Here is a 14,657-nt window from a genome sequence, read left to right as displayed (position 1 = left end):
GTGTGTGCTCGCTGCTGGCGGCGGCCGGGATCCCACAATACACCGCTGCGAGCGCCGCGAACGCCTAACCGCGCTCCGCCGCCTGCACATTCACGGCGGCCGCGCCGCGCAGCCCCCGGCCCGCGGCCGCCCGCCGCCGCCCCGCCGCCGCCGAGTGCCGCCGCATGGGCCGCCGCCGGGACGCGCGGCTTTTTTTTCCCTCCCCGCCGCGGGGTTAACGGCATGCGGGGGGGCGAGTGGAATCTGCCCGCTGCATTTACCTTAGCGCAAACTGTTTCTAAACAAGATGGACCTATAGGTGGGACAAGTTGGGGGTTTTTTGCCTTTTTTTTTTTTTTTTTCCTCTCTTAATCTTTTTTTAGGGGAAGACTTCGGCGAGCCAGGGCGACCGCGGGGGCGGGCGGAGCGCGGACCCGCCGCGCTGCTGCGGCGGAGAGTGCGGGGGGGGGATAGGGGGGTGGCAACACACGCAGAGGAGGGGGTGATGGAGGATGGGGGAGCAGTTTTGCTTATTAAAGGTCCGGAGCCGTCGTCAGCCAATCAGCGGGGAGGTTCCATTTTGTTTTCGGTATTAAAGGCGGGCGGGCGGGCGGCGCGGTGCCCCCGGCGCTCGGCGGGCGCGGGGCCGGGCGGAGCGCGGCGGGCGCATGGCGCGGCCGTCCCGGGGCGCGGGGCCGCGGCGGCCCCGGGAGCGGCCGCGCCATTGGCTGGGGCGGCGGCAGCGCGGCGGGCGCAGCCAATGGGAGCGCGGCTTCCATGGGGCTTGAGTTATTAGACGGCGGGGTAAAAGCACCGCGCGGCAGAAGCCAAGGAGAGGCCGCGGGACCCGCAGCCATTTTTCTGCAGTGGAGCGAAATGGCCAACTGGGCTTTTCCTTTGTTCCATAAAGGGGGATCCGCCATGTGAATCCACACCACGCGGGGTGGTGGGAGCCTCTAGCACGGTGCCAGACGACTCACTGAAGAAGGAAGATTTAAATATATATATATATATATCAAGCCCTTAACAAAAAAAAAAAAAAGAGAGTAATGCGGATTTTTTTTTTTCTCCCTTATGATTCGGGATCCATCTTTGTCTTGTGTAACTAGGTCATGGCACACCCTATGTCAGCAGTTAACAATTTCGAATGCCAACAAAAAAAGAGTAAATACATTCTTTTTATATTTTTTCGTTGTTTTGGGGGTTTTTAAGCTTTAAGCAGCTCTGATGACTGAACAATAAATTTGAGAGACTTCTCTCCTGTATTAAACACTTGCTTACTGGCCATTTTTATTAACTCCTTTGGTGCTTAAAAGGTAATGTTTTAAATATAGGTATAGGAATAGTGAATTCTGGCAAAAATAAGGCAATTTTACTATGATAAGCTTCTTTTTTTCTTTCTTTCCTCTTACATTGTAAGTACCCAATCCATTCTGTCCTTGCTAAGTGTAGTTTTCATGTTAATGTTACTGAAGTGGTCCTTATTGCTAAGCCTTCATTTGCATGTCTTATGTTTTTGTCTGTTTAAACCAATTTATGCTTTTTGAAATATTTTACTTATAAAGCAATATATCTGGCTAAGATACGCTTAAAAGTTAGAACCAGTAAATGTTAACTAGGTGTTTTCACACTGACGTGCAGCCTAAAACTATTGAGGAGAATATTTTTAGTGTCTGCGTGCTCTGTGGAAAAACACTGAACGTCCTTTTTATGTACAGAGTAAATCTGCCACAGGAAGGTAGATTTAAGCCTCGAGCAGGAGTCCTCGCCTGTGTACGGTCAGTCAACATAGCTGGACTTTTTCTATAGCTTTTTTCCCCCTTTTTTTTCCTCTTTTTTTGATGCTAGACCAATGCCATACAAAGATCCGTAACTTATCTTAACAAGATCCGCTTTGGCTTGCAAACTTACAAGAGAAGTGGTGATACAGATCATATATATATTTATAGCCATTATTTTAAAAAAGAGTAACAACTTCACCTTCAGAGCTGCATTCAACTATGGTGTGCGGGTAAGTAAACCCTTTTGCCCTTGCAGAGGAACAAATAGCCCAGGCCTGTAGCTAATGGTATTGTCCTGGGTGGAAAGATCCCAATGGTCGTCTGAAAGCGGTGGCGATCTCCTTCTCCTCAGAAACCTCTAACAGTGCCTCTGAAACGTCTGTTTTCAGGGAGGGATTTGATTTCTTTTTCTGCACAAAGCTCTTGGTCGTCCTCAGCCCTGGGTGGGTTGGTTTTTTTTTTTTTTGTGCGGAGAGACGCTGTGAATCCATTGCAGGCGTTACTTGGCTGTTAAATTGAAAGCACCAAAAAAATAAAAGTATCTGCCTGTGGACAGTAAGATGTTAGTGCGCTTGATGTTAAAAAAAGGCGAGAAGGTGGTGGTGGTAGTAGGGATCCCTTACATGTTTTATCCGTCTAATTACAGAAGCTCGACAAAAAACAGGCAACAAAATGGGGGGGGGGAGGGGGGATGTTTTTCACGACGGTGAATCTTAATGGCAGATATCTCCCTAGAAAGCACTGTAAAATCCTTCATACCGAGAGGTAGTGACTTGGAGAGAGGGGGGAAAAAGGAGGTCTGGAAGTATATCCAAAATGAGGGAGTTTCCTTCCAAGTGAGGGACCCTTTGCAGCCTGAGTGTTACAGATGGAGAGCCGTGACGCAGTTGATATTCACAGCAGTTGTGCTTTAGTGCCGCCACCCAGCCCACGAAATGGCCTCCCCGCCGAATTCTGGTGGGTTTATTATGTGAAAGGCTGCAGCAGCACCGTGTCCCGGGCGGCGGGAGGGGCGGCCGGCGGTGGGCACGGCGCTCCCGGTCGCGCTCCGTGTTGTGTGAGGGCAGCCGCCATCATGGCTTCTCCTTCCATTCGGCGCCGCGTTGTCCTCAGTGCTGGGCGGTGGCGCGGCGGGCTCTCCCCCGCTGCCTCCCGGCGCTCCCCGTCTCGGGTGCTGCAGGGAAATGGTGGGTTTGGGGTGGGTTTTTTTTCTTTCCCCTTTCTCGCCCCCCCCCTTTCCCCAGCGCTTTGTGAGGGGCTGTGGAAGAGTGAAGCCGGGCAGGGAGTGGCGGCTTTTTCTCCCCGCGCACAACATGGCGGGAGCGCCCTGCGGCAGCGGGGCTGGCGGCGCTCCAGCCGGGCCGGGCGGGGGGGCGGCCGGCCGGGAGGACAAAGGCAGCTCGGATAATGCCGGCGCAGCCCTGGCTGCTATAAATAACACCGCCCTTCCCCCGCCGCAGCCTCCAGCTCGCTTTAAAAACATCAAGCCATGGAACTCGCCTAATGCAGAGGGGGGAAAAAAAGAGGAACAAACAACACCATCTTCCTTCTCCACACACGCATAAGGGAAAAAATAAAATGCACCAAAAAATTAAAGCCCGGGCCGTGTGGGGGACGGGGGGAACAAGCAGCGCTGGCCGCGGGAGGGGCCGGGCGCCGCCACCACCTCCCCGCCCGGAGCGGGTGCGCCGGGGGGGAGCGCGGCCGCCGCTCCCCGTCACATGGCTCTTTGTTGTTTTCCTTCTCTGCCTCTCCTGGGCTGTTCCCCTCCGCCATCACCCAGCCGGGGCAGCGCTGCCCTGCCTCCTTCGGCCTGCAGCGCCGAGCTCCCCGGGCCCGCACGGGCAGGGCTGGCGCGGAGCCGGTGCCGCGCTGCAGTGGAGCCGCCATGACCCCATGAGGTGTTACATGTGGCGTCTTTTTTTTTTTTCCTTTTTTTTTTTTTTCTACTTGTGGTTTGTTGGTTTTTTTTTTTCCCCCCCGAGCAGATTCTGCTGCAGCTCGCTTTGGGTGGAGGCTGGGGGTTATCTCGGAACTTCACAAGCCTCGCTGTGCTCTGCGGGGAATTGCAGCTTGTGCTCACTGCAGACCCAGAGTAGGTGAGCCAGGAAAGCCTGGCTTGAGCAACCACTTCAGAGGGCAGGACAGGGAGGAAAAGCAAACACTGTAGAGAGGTGGCCTCCCTGGTAAGGCTAGAGCAGGACCGTCCTGCGGACCCTGAGGGAGGGAGAAGGTAAGTGGCTGCTTGGCAGAGGCTGCCTGCGGGAGCGGCATGTGCCGGGCAGGGTGCGCCCTGCCCGCAGTTCCTTCGGCTCAGCACCAGCCGCTCCGTGGGTTTGTACAACCTGTGCTGTGGTATGTGCCGAGGCTCAGGGCTGTTTCCCTGCGAGGGAGCAGGGTGCTACCGCGAAGGAGGCACCGCAGCCCGCGCCTTTCGCAACGACTGCGCTCATCGCTCCATTCCTCGCTTCCCCCTCGCTCCTCACCGGGTCAGGCTCTATGTCGAGAACAAGCGACAAACCGTCTGCACAAAACAGAACACGTTCCTATGGAGGGGGAGAAAACCAAACAAACCAACAACAAAACCAAAGCGTTTACGCAGTGCCAGGCTGGCGTTGTAGCGCTGCGAGCCCTGTCGGGGGCTGCGGCGCTCGGAGCCGTGGCCGCCCGAGCCGCCGCTCGGTCCCTGCCCGGCCAGGAGCGCCGGGCCCACGCTGGAGCTAGCGCTGAGCACCCGGCCCGGTCACGGCGGCTCTCAGTGACCGTCTGCTGGCAAAATCGGAAGGAACGGTGACGTTGTTCTTAGCTGAACACCATTAAAATGCTCCTGTGGTATCTCTCAATAGAGGTGAAAAGCATTTCAGCTTCCTGGAAATGGCCGAAAGAGGCGGCGTGTAGATCAAAGTACGGCGCAGAGCTGGGCTCGTGTTTGCAGGGGTTTTTGAACTGTAGTGAAAACGTTTCTGCAGCTTGCATCGTAATGAGTTAAGTCAGCACGTGAAGCGACTAAAAAAGGCATATTTAAACAGCATCGGGCTATTAACTTTCCTGGGATTTAAGATTTATGTTTAAATATATATTTGGCTGTTAGCAATACCAGCATTTAAACCGTAACGTTGATCTGTTCAACCCTGAAGCAAACCAGCTCTGCCTAACGCAGCTTTGAAGCGACACAGCCAGACCATAATACTGTGGGAGCTTAGACAGCTTTGTCTGTACTTGCATCTCTCTGCATATTTTTCCAGGACTCTGATCTATGTCTGCGATTAATCACTGTCCAGGACGGCTGTTCCCGGTGGTAGAATCCATGAAGTGCTCCAGCTGGGAGAGGTCCTAACGCGTGTGCCTGGTGCTGCGTACGTGCAAACCAGGGCCAGAAATTGCTGGGGCAGCAGGCTCTGGACAGCGAGCCTGCCGTGCCGCCCCAGTGAGTTGTGTGGGTCCTCAGCACTTCTGGAAGTTGTTTTTGTAAGTCTGAGCCGAAAATTTCTTTCCGTTTTTAGAGTTTCTAAATGACTATAATGTTCAGTGTAGTTTAAAAGTCACCAAGGCAGTTGAGACCGGTTGTGCTCTCAGAGTGGGTGGTTTCATGGCTGAACCTCGTATCTGAAAAGCGAAATGTTCTGGTACAGTGTGTTTAAATCCCAGAAAGGTCAAACCAGACTTTCATACTTCAGTTAGATTGACCCTGGTTTGCTGCATGAGACTCTTTAGATAAAGAGGTCTTTCAGGGAAAAGGGGAAAACAAAAATTTTTTTTTCTGAACAGCTTGTGGTGACTCTGTGCACATTCTTGAAGCAAAGGAGTTTGTTCTTGCCCACAGCGTCCCTCCCCGGCATTGTTGAGTGGAAAACTCTTATGCTAATTATATCACTGTCTGTTATCAATAAGAAGTGATTTAATTTCTTTGGCAAAGTGTTGCAACAAGAGCAAATTAGATTGAGAGGCAAAGTGAAATAAAAAATATGCAGCTGTTCTGCCAAACAATGATCCTGACTGTTCACAACATTTTGTTTTAGACTGCCTTGTACACAGAATCCTTTATATTGAAGGTTTTCAAGTCACAATCCACTGCTTGTGCAAGGAAACTAGATTAATAGATTATAAGAGACAAAAGAGACCAAGGTTCATCTGGTTCAGCTTCCTGCATTATGCAGGTCTCTGGATTTTTGTGAATATTTTGCTTTTTCTCATTTGAAAGAATTTAACTGCAGCATAGCTGCATCTTAGATAAAGATCAGATTTTCATTTTCAAATGGGCTGTGAAAGGGAGTAAAATAAGACTAAATTGTTTCCATCAAAAATCTACCTGACAGACTAGAAATCAAAGTACCTTTTTAAACTTGTCTAGTTTCTGCTTTTCAGATTCTGGATGTGTCTGTCCCTCAGTCTCCTTGGCAGAGGAATGCTCCATGACCAGATTTCCATCCCCTCGTAGCTTTGTGCAGGCTGAGCATTTAGACACTCCATTGCAGGCTGCAGAGCTCCCCCTCGGGTCCGTCTTTGCTAATCCTGTAATTGTTCCTGCTCCAGTTTGTCACCATTTTGATCTGGGCGGAAGGGGACGGAGCCATCGGCAGTGACCATGCCCGAGCCAACAGCCCTCCTGGCTCAGATGTGTCTGTCAGGCATCCAGGGATTACACCAGCCCATGTTCAGCTGGTTTCCCAGCAGGGCTGCTAAAATACTCTCAGATCTGCTCCTTCTTAGGATGACAATCCTGTACTGTAGGATTGTGCTCTTTGTTTTGCATGTTTACTCTGGTCCTCTTGAAAACCCTTGGACAGTGTTGTTGCTTGCAATGGCCTTTTTTAATTTTTATTTGATATTCCCTCCTGATACTGCTGAGTGTCACCTACAAACTTGGTTGGTCATGATTTTATATTTTCTTCCAGATAAACAACCTATCTGCACTGTGGGTGTTTCCTGGTTCCGGGTATGTGTACACACGCCTCAGCAGTGTCAATATTGTGTCAGGAGGAGGTCTGGTTGCACACCATCCCTTGCCACACCCCAGTTGCATGGGAAGAAAGCCTAGTTTAGGAGCTGGAAGGGAGCCAGAGGCACACTGCAACATTTGCCTGCCCTGGTGTCTATTATGTAGCCATTAAATAATGCAGAGCACAAAACAGGTGGTTGCAGGACCCATAAAAGAAAGATGAGAGGTCTGGGGCAGCGTGGTTACAAAATACATTTTGAGACCTTCCTGTTTAGATGGGTTTTTTAGCGGTGATGCCTTATTACATACTCTCTATCCAGCTATTCATTCAAGACCTAAGTACATTAAGGACTTCTTCCCCCCTGCCAAATTTGATTGAGAGTGGAGGAAGGAAGGGGGAAAATGACATATAGCAATACAGTCGCATTAGGCAGTTTTATTTTTAGGAAACCAGGCTAAGAATATCAAAGGAATATTGAGTAGGAATATGGACAGGGTATTTGCCTGTTCAGATTTTCTTGCCATGAAATTTTTCATTCCTTCCTTAGAACAACAGATGATCCGTCTAGGGAATTGTCAGCCAAAATAAGCAACCTGCTGACAGATTTCACCTGTGTCCCAGCATGCTCTGAGGATGCATGGGATGTGAGCCTTGAACAATGACAGGGAATCACTAGGCTGCGTTGTTTGGCTGCCGGGCTGCAGAGATGCATGGTGACACCCAACAGTGGAACAAACATTTACTATGTTTAAGATCCAGACAAATTTTGATGGATGTGTTGGCTATTTGCCAGAGCTGAGGGGTTTTTTTGTTACTTTTTAAACTGTATGTGTTCATATTATTTCTGCTAGTATTATGACAAAGCTACCTCTGTAAGGTACGGAGTGAGTGCTTTCAGAGATCTGATCTTTCTTGAGCTATAAAGGAATAAAGAAGCTGTTTCAACACCTGACTTGCAGAATGTTTTGTGTTGCTTCTTGCCTATTGAAATGCAGCTGCCATTGAAATGCTGTGATCCCATCAGGATGTAGAACTGATTATTTTTAAGAATGCTTTCAAGCTTATAAAAATCATGAAATAAATCAAGACGGTTGGCAATTCTAATCAGCATTCTAAAGCCATCAAATTACAAAACAGTTCAGTGCTTCATGGCCCCTGAACAGTACAGTTTTACAGAAATAAAAGAGAAAGAATGAAAGGAATGTACCATTTAAAGATGCCAGGCACTTACAAAACTTGCATCAAAAGGAAATGAAGATATAAATAAGTAATCTAAAAGGATATTTATGCATTAAATTACTTGTGTTTCTGGACACTTCGTTAAACAGTCTGGATGTGATGGTAGCTGGGGACCTGGGAACGTTTTTAACACATGCAGCACATTCAAGGAACATTCTGATTATAAGTGATGGAGTATAAAACGTTGCAGCCAGAAACTGATGACAAAGATCAAATGGAATGAGTTCAGCTTACAAATCAGAGCAGGGTCTCCCACTGGTGCGATGTGACACGAGACCAAGACTTTGTTTTGCCCTTGACATTGCCACTATTGCTCTCAATCCCACAGTTAAAGATTTGCATCTTGATTTATTGTTTGACAGGACAGTGGGGAGTGTCCCAGCTGGTCCCCTGAGCCCTGGGTTGCTGCCGAATGGGCCCGAAGGCGCTGGATCGGTGAAGGCTGTGCTGTCCATGGCTCCCTGTGCTGCTGCGCTACAGCAGCTCCCAGTTGCTAAGCAGCTGCAGGGCTGTCTCTGCCTGTTCTGTATGAGGGGAACAGCACGGGTTCCTCTTGATTGCTGGAGAGGAGCAGGCAACATGGAAACGGAAGCAGTGGCCATGGCAAAATCGTTCCATTGCTGGCTGGCTCATGGACCCGCTGGCAAAAACGCTGGAGCGAGGAGAAGGGACACTCGGTGGAGCAGGGGGTGGCAGGAGGGGAGGGGAGAGCCAACATATGTGCACAGCAGAGGCTACAAAGACAGCAGATCCTGGCAGAGCAGGGGGCACACACTGAGGAGAAAGGAATGGGAGAGAGGCCAAAGGCACAGTGCAGAATTAAGAAAAAAAAAAACAGGAGGAGAGTGTGGCATATGGAGAGGGGAAATAAAGCAGAATTTGCACAGCCTGTGAATAATTGAATAGAAAACACAGGAAGAGGGAAGGAGCTTGATTCATTGGTGCCCTTCACCTTGAGACAGCTACAGCCAGGAAGAGGAGGTGTGGAATACAACAGCATCCTTCATGTTTCACAGTGAACTGTAGGTTTTACATTTCAACCCATTGCCATTTGTGGTTTTCTGCTTTCATAGCCCATGCCTTTTGTTCAGACTTGATTCCTGCATGCTCTGTTCTTATCTTTGTCTACTTTCTGATTTATTTTTTAACTTGCTTTAGCTTTTTTTTTTTTTTAAGGTAACTTTTAATTAAAATATGTTTTCCAGATATTTTAGTTGTTTTAACCTTCTAGAGGGCAGGCTAGTTTCTAACTGAAGTTATTTTCCACTAAATCCACACAGCCATTGCTGCATTTCTCCCTGTCTCTCTCCTGGGAGCTGCTGCTAGAGGACAGAATTTTGTTTGCTTCCTGACACCTTCCCCTGCACGTTGTCTTTCCCTTTCCCTGGGCAGTGCCTGCCAGCAGTCCGGAAGGACTTGCAGTTAGCAGCGTGCAGGAAGTGGTTTCTGTGGCAGTAAGTTATCACAAGCGCCTGACGTGTTGCATAAAGGGGAGTAAAAAAGGTGTCATGAACATATGCAGGGGGTTCTGACCAAAAGGGATCCTTAGTTTCACCACCACTGCCCACATGAAAAAGCACTTAGTGTCAGCACCTAATGTGCAATTGGCTGCAGAATAGGAAATGCCAGTGGAGCTGGCAGGGAAGCAGGAAAGCTGGACGTTCCTCTCTCTGGCTCCTCCAGGCACAGGACTGAGGGGCACGGCTTGTGCAGCAGGGTGGGGAGAGGAATTTAAGCTCATGCAGCTGTTGCTCCACTGTGACCAGCCCAGGCTTGCTTGGAGGCCTTTCTACTGAGAACACTTTTCCCCAGGTCCAAAAGTGAGTCCTAAAAGGAAAATGGAGGTGCCCACTCAGATCTACAGCGGAAAGGATTTGCTGTGGGTGCTGTGCGTGTAGTTCAGGCCAATAAAATACTTGACAAATATGCAGCCAGATGTGTTCTATACTTAGAAAATTTTTGTCTAAGATGTCTGATTTGGGGGGATGCTGTATTTGCTTCCTTCTTCCATTTGCCTGGAGCTCTTATCTTTTGAACAGGCACTCTCTGTACTATTGTTAGACTCCCAAGACCATTAAAGGTCTTTGAACACTGATATTTTACAAGCAGATTCAGCTGTCATTCACACAGGGGCATTTTTAGCCTTATGAGAGATGTAAAATTAATTAGAACAGTTTTAACCGGGAAATCTCCCTACCTTAAGAAATCAGAGCTACTGTGTTAGTCCCAATAAGCAACTGGGAACGTGACAATGTGCCTGTTGTTATGAAAAGATTCAGGAAGGGTGAGATGTGTGTAGGAAGGGAGAAATGCACAGGAAATGTGCCATCAAGGACAGAGGTGTGGAGCAGGGCAGGGCAGTGTGCCAGACCCAGCACATTCAGCTTGCTGCTCTCTGTGTCTGCCCTCACAACCCAACATCACTGCTTGAACACCTTCCTGACCTGCTCTGGTGACTCTCAGCGAGGACATCCAGCCAGGCCACTCTGCACTGTCAGCCCATCCAGCTCCCACAAACCAGGCACAGGCCAAGAATCACAGCTCTAAAGCAAACATCACTCAATTACAAACTGGGTTTATTTCCAGCGCCTCAAGTTATTAATTAACCTGCTCTGAGCGTCGCTGTTCCTGTGCAGGATTTGCTCTGGCCAGGTTATGGCTGCTCTCAGGTCTGAGAGAAACTCAGTCTGGGCCTGTCCTTTGCCTGGCCATGCTCTGACAAGCCACAAGCTCCTCTGGCTCCTGCCAAACCTCCACCTCTGTAAACCAGCAGCTTGCCAACCAGACAATGACAGAGCAAGCGCTTCCCGCTTAGCTCTACCCATACATCCAGCACTCCACAAAAAGCGGGCAGAAATTGTGGTGTCGCCCATATGAACAGAGGATTTTATCATCTCTTCAGTCTGCCATTGCTGCCTTCCTGTGGGAAATTTGGACAGATACCAGAGGGGAGGATGCAAACTTCACGTTAACTGCCCTTTAATGTCAGTGCTATGCATTACTCAGCAAAAACATGGCCCTATTTAATCCACAGTCCATTCTCTTATAGCCTACTTCACCATCTTTTATTCTCCCCCTATGAATATTCCCAGTTTCCCTGCATCCTTGTCCAAAAGGTTTGAGAGCTTTCTGCTTGTGCCAGGTGCAAGAGTGCAGGAATGACGTGTTGATCAAAGCCTGACTCACGACTCTGTAAAACACACACTTGTTCAGGTTGTGCTGTAGCTCACATAGTGAAAAGCATATTTAGGAAGCCAAACCTGGGTTCACTTAAACTAGATGTTCTCTAAAACCTCACAAAAAAGTACAACTCCACGTATTTCAGGTTTAGAGGAATTTTCCAACAGAATTTTGGGGAACGTAACCCAGATCTGGCAATCCACAATTGACTCACCCACTCTGTATTAATCCCTACTGTGTAAGCTAAAGCAGCTGCCTGCAACTCCTGCCCTGATGGCGTGGTCCTCTTAATTAACACACACTCCTCTTGGATTTAGTCTTCCCTTGTTTCTGAACCAGCAAGTACATTAAAAGAAAATATCTCTATCCACATAATTATGTAATTTGGGAATGAGAGAAGAAGGGAAAAGTGATCTGAAGGAAGTCGATACTTCAGAGAGCGCTCCAATTTTGAAAAAAATAATGTCTTTGTGCTTGCTGGGTTAGGTGGAGTGTTGGGTAATGAAAACACAGGAAGGCCTATGCCAGAGGGATTTTAGAGGTTGTACTAGAGGCATTGGTTGGATACTGGCTAAGAACACATTGTGTTGCAAGCAAAGCTATTTGTAACCCTTTTCCCTAAATTTCCCCAAATTACTCCTGATGGGGTGTGTTCTCTGCTGCAGATCTGGATGCAGGAGAGCATCTGATGGTGACTAATTTCATGCAGATTTGTAGCAGAGCCTTGATCTCTGTCAGCCCTGGGCAAGGCTGTGCCTCATTCCTGAACCTGCTGCTTCTGGCTGTTTGCATGGCAAAAGCAAGTCCAGTTCCCAAGGCAAACACAACTGCAGATCTCACCTGAAACGAGGCGTTCTGAATCCCTCTCTCTCCGCCAAACCTCCAGATTGCCTTCCCAGCACAGAGGCAGGGGGTGAGATCCAGCATTGCTGTGATAGCTCTGCCAGCCCGTGGTGACAAATTCCCACCCATGGCTCAGGGAAGTTGTGCCATCACATCTGGGAGACCCACATCCCCCAGATCTGTGGGGGCAGAGCTGTGGAGGTGTTGGCAGACACTTGCCTGTTCATTTCATGCTTTCAGAGATCATTCGTTGTGTTTGGTGTTGAGGAAAGCATAGGATGATCCTAACCTTGTGTTACCTGTTTTTCACAAAAGAATTTGGCTTGAGAGTTTATGCTATTGTGAGCAACAGAAACTTGAAACTGCCTCTAAGCACCTACTGTATCAGGATGAGATTCTACCATGTTGATTTACTTCATGTTCATAAAATGGGGTGTTTTTCTCCCACAGATGTGAAGCCAAGAACTCCGTTTCTAATGAAAGGTGAAATTCAAAACACAGCACATTGGCCATTTGTGTATCAGGTAGGCCATATTTGGCCCACATGGTTGGCACCCCTGATTTAGAGAATACCAGAGAAAATAACCTGAGAAACAGTTTGTGTTCCCTATAAATAGCTGCTCACCAGGTAGTCGTGAGTGTGCTGTCTACGAATAAAGTTTGTCCAAACTACATCAAAGTGCCTGAATGTTGTCTGCCTGATTTTGCTGAGTTGTGTGTCTTAATTTGTCTCACACCTCGTGTTGCAGACCCTTGTCCTGTTTTCTTTCCCAGCCCTCTGAACTCCCTGGTAGCATTTGGACAGATTTTATGCAGAGTTTATCCAAAGATTTCTGCACTGATTTAGTGCATGGGCTACTTGAGCCAAGTGAAACAGGAACTACTTCCAAGGCATGAAAAGGCAGAAAGGAAATTTTCTTATTGAAATATAATTTTTCCATATTACTTAATAGTCTAGAAAGTTAATGCCTTTCTGGCAGCATTTCCTACTGGGAAAAAAGAAAAAAGTATGGTTCCTACTCAGCCAAACAACAATGTAATAATGCTTTAGGTTGGGTTAAACATCTTAGAAACTGGCAGGTGTCACAGCCACCTTGCCTTCAGTGAAAAAGGCAATTGAGAGCCCTTATGGAACAAGGGATTTACATCAGTAGGAGCTACTACACAAAAAACCAGGCACATGGCAAGGTTTGAATAGATGGTGAATCATGTGGCCCAAGGGACTTTTCAGGATAGGGGCGTGTGTGTAAAATATCAGGCCATGAGGACCAGATGGTTGAGCTCTGCATGTGCAAGAGGAACAGCGAGAAACGCTGCAGAAATGGAGACAGAGAAGCTGCTGAAAGTCAAGGACACTGGGGAACTTTGATTTTGGAAATTGTATGGAGAGTTTAGTGAGGGTCAGAGCAGTGTTGGCACTGTGAGCAAAAGCACAACTGAAAAACAATTTTGTACATTTGTTCTGTAAAAAGGATGAATCATCTTTAGTAGTATACACCTGCTTTGTCATAGGCTTCTCCTCTCACTCTGACTCTGTCATCAGAACTTTGTGCTGTGTGCAGGGACAGTTCAGCTCTTCCACATCATAGTTCCCCCTTCCTTCTGTGCCCTGTCCATTCTAAATTCCGTGGGGCAAGGACTCTCCCTCAGTAAGACTCTGTGTGCACGTAACAAACAATTGCTGGCCTTGTGCAACATCTGAAATTTATCAGAGATTCACTTGACTTACTTGGTAAATCCCATTCCTTAGGGTCTGTCTTTCCTATTGTAAATTTTTCAAGGCATTGCTCTTGCTCAGTACATGCTGTAGTGGGAATTCATAGCTGAAAACACAAATAATTAATGTCACTGGTAATGTTAAAAAATAAATATTTAAGGCTATGTCTTGTTATGCACTTTCTTAACTAAGTTTATGAATATTTCCTTGGACACAAATGGGATTAGTTGTTATGTTGAAGTCTTTGTAAGCTGGGGCCTGTGTTATGAAGAAAAAAATTAATTGTATTTCAAAAATGTAGTTCCGAAGACAATAAGGAGGAACAGGTCCCCATTCTTGTCCAGCTTGTGTTACCAAATAAGCTAACAAAATGAGTATGCAGCAGATGGTGTGTGCAAACAATGTTGAACCTAATCTGTGAGTCTTTTTTGGGTGTTTTCCTAGCCAACCTGAATTACCCATCAATATCACCCAGAGTATTAAAGCATCTTTTAAAAATCATGAACTCCCAGCAGTTTTCATAAGCAGTGTGTTAACCTTTCACTCCTTCCTAATTTTTTCCTTGGCGATCACGAAGCAACAAATTGGTACCAAGACTGGAGCACAGATATTTTCCATACCCCACTAAAGCCCTGTTTTTTTTGTGCTCACTGAGAATTTCCACACACACATTGACCCCTGAGCTGCAGATGCATAAGCTTTTGATGAAAGAACTTGTGCCAAAATCAATATACAGGCCAAAACTGAACTAGAGAAGGACGGTTGCAATTAGTAATTATTAGATTTGAATTTCACTAATAGAGGGTTGAATCTTCTTCCATTTAGATCAGTGGCACAATTCCATTTTAGATTTTGCTTTTTTGGAGTCAGCAAAATAGGCTCAGCTTTTGCCCAAAATCAAATGATATGCCTGAAGCACTGCATAGCTGTTAATTAGAATTAAGTACCTGAGACACTGAAATGTTATAGTTCTTCCAT

At 47.6% G+C, this 14,657-nt stretch overlaps 1 long non-coding RNA gene across 1 annotated transcript; it reads left to right on the top strand.

Moving 5' to 3' along the window:
* The first annotated feature begins 813 nt into the window (after positions 1 to 813).
* On the top strand, positions 814 to 7,552 carry LOC309579813. Its single transcript, XR_014226925.1, has 3 exons — positions 814 to 1,990; positions 5,006 to 5,228; positions 6,126 to 7,552. It is a non-coding gene; the product is annotated as an uncharacterized lncRNA (long non-coding RNA).
* The last annotated feature ends 7,105 nt before the right edge of the window (positions 7,553 to 14,657 follow it).

This window comes from Coloeus monedula (assembly GCF_965178545.1).
Source record: "Coloeus monedula genome assembly, chromosome: 18".
Taxonomy (NCBI): domain Eukaryota; kingdom Metazoa; phylum Chordata; class Aves; order Passeriformes; family Corvidae; genus Coloeus; species Coloeus monedula.
This window is presented reverse-complemented; position numbering and strand designations above follow the sequence as displayed.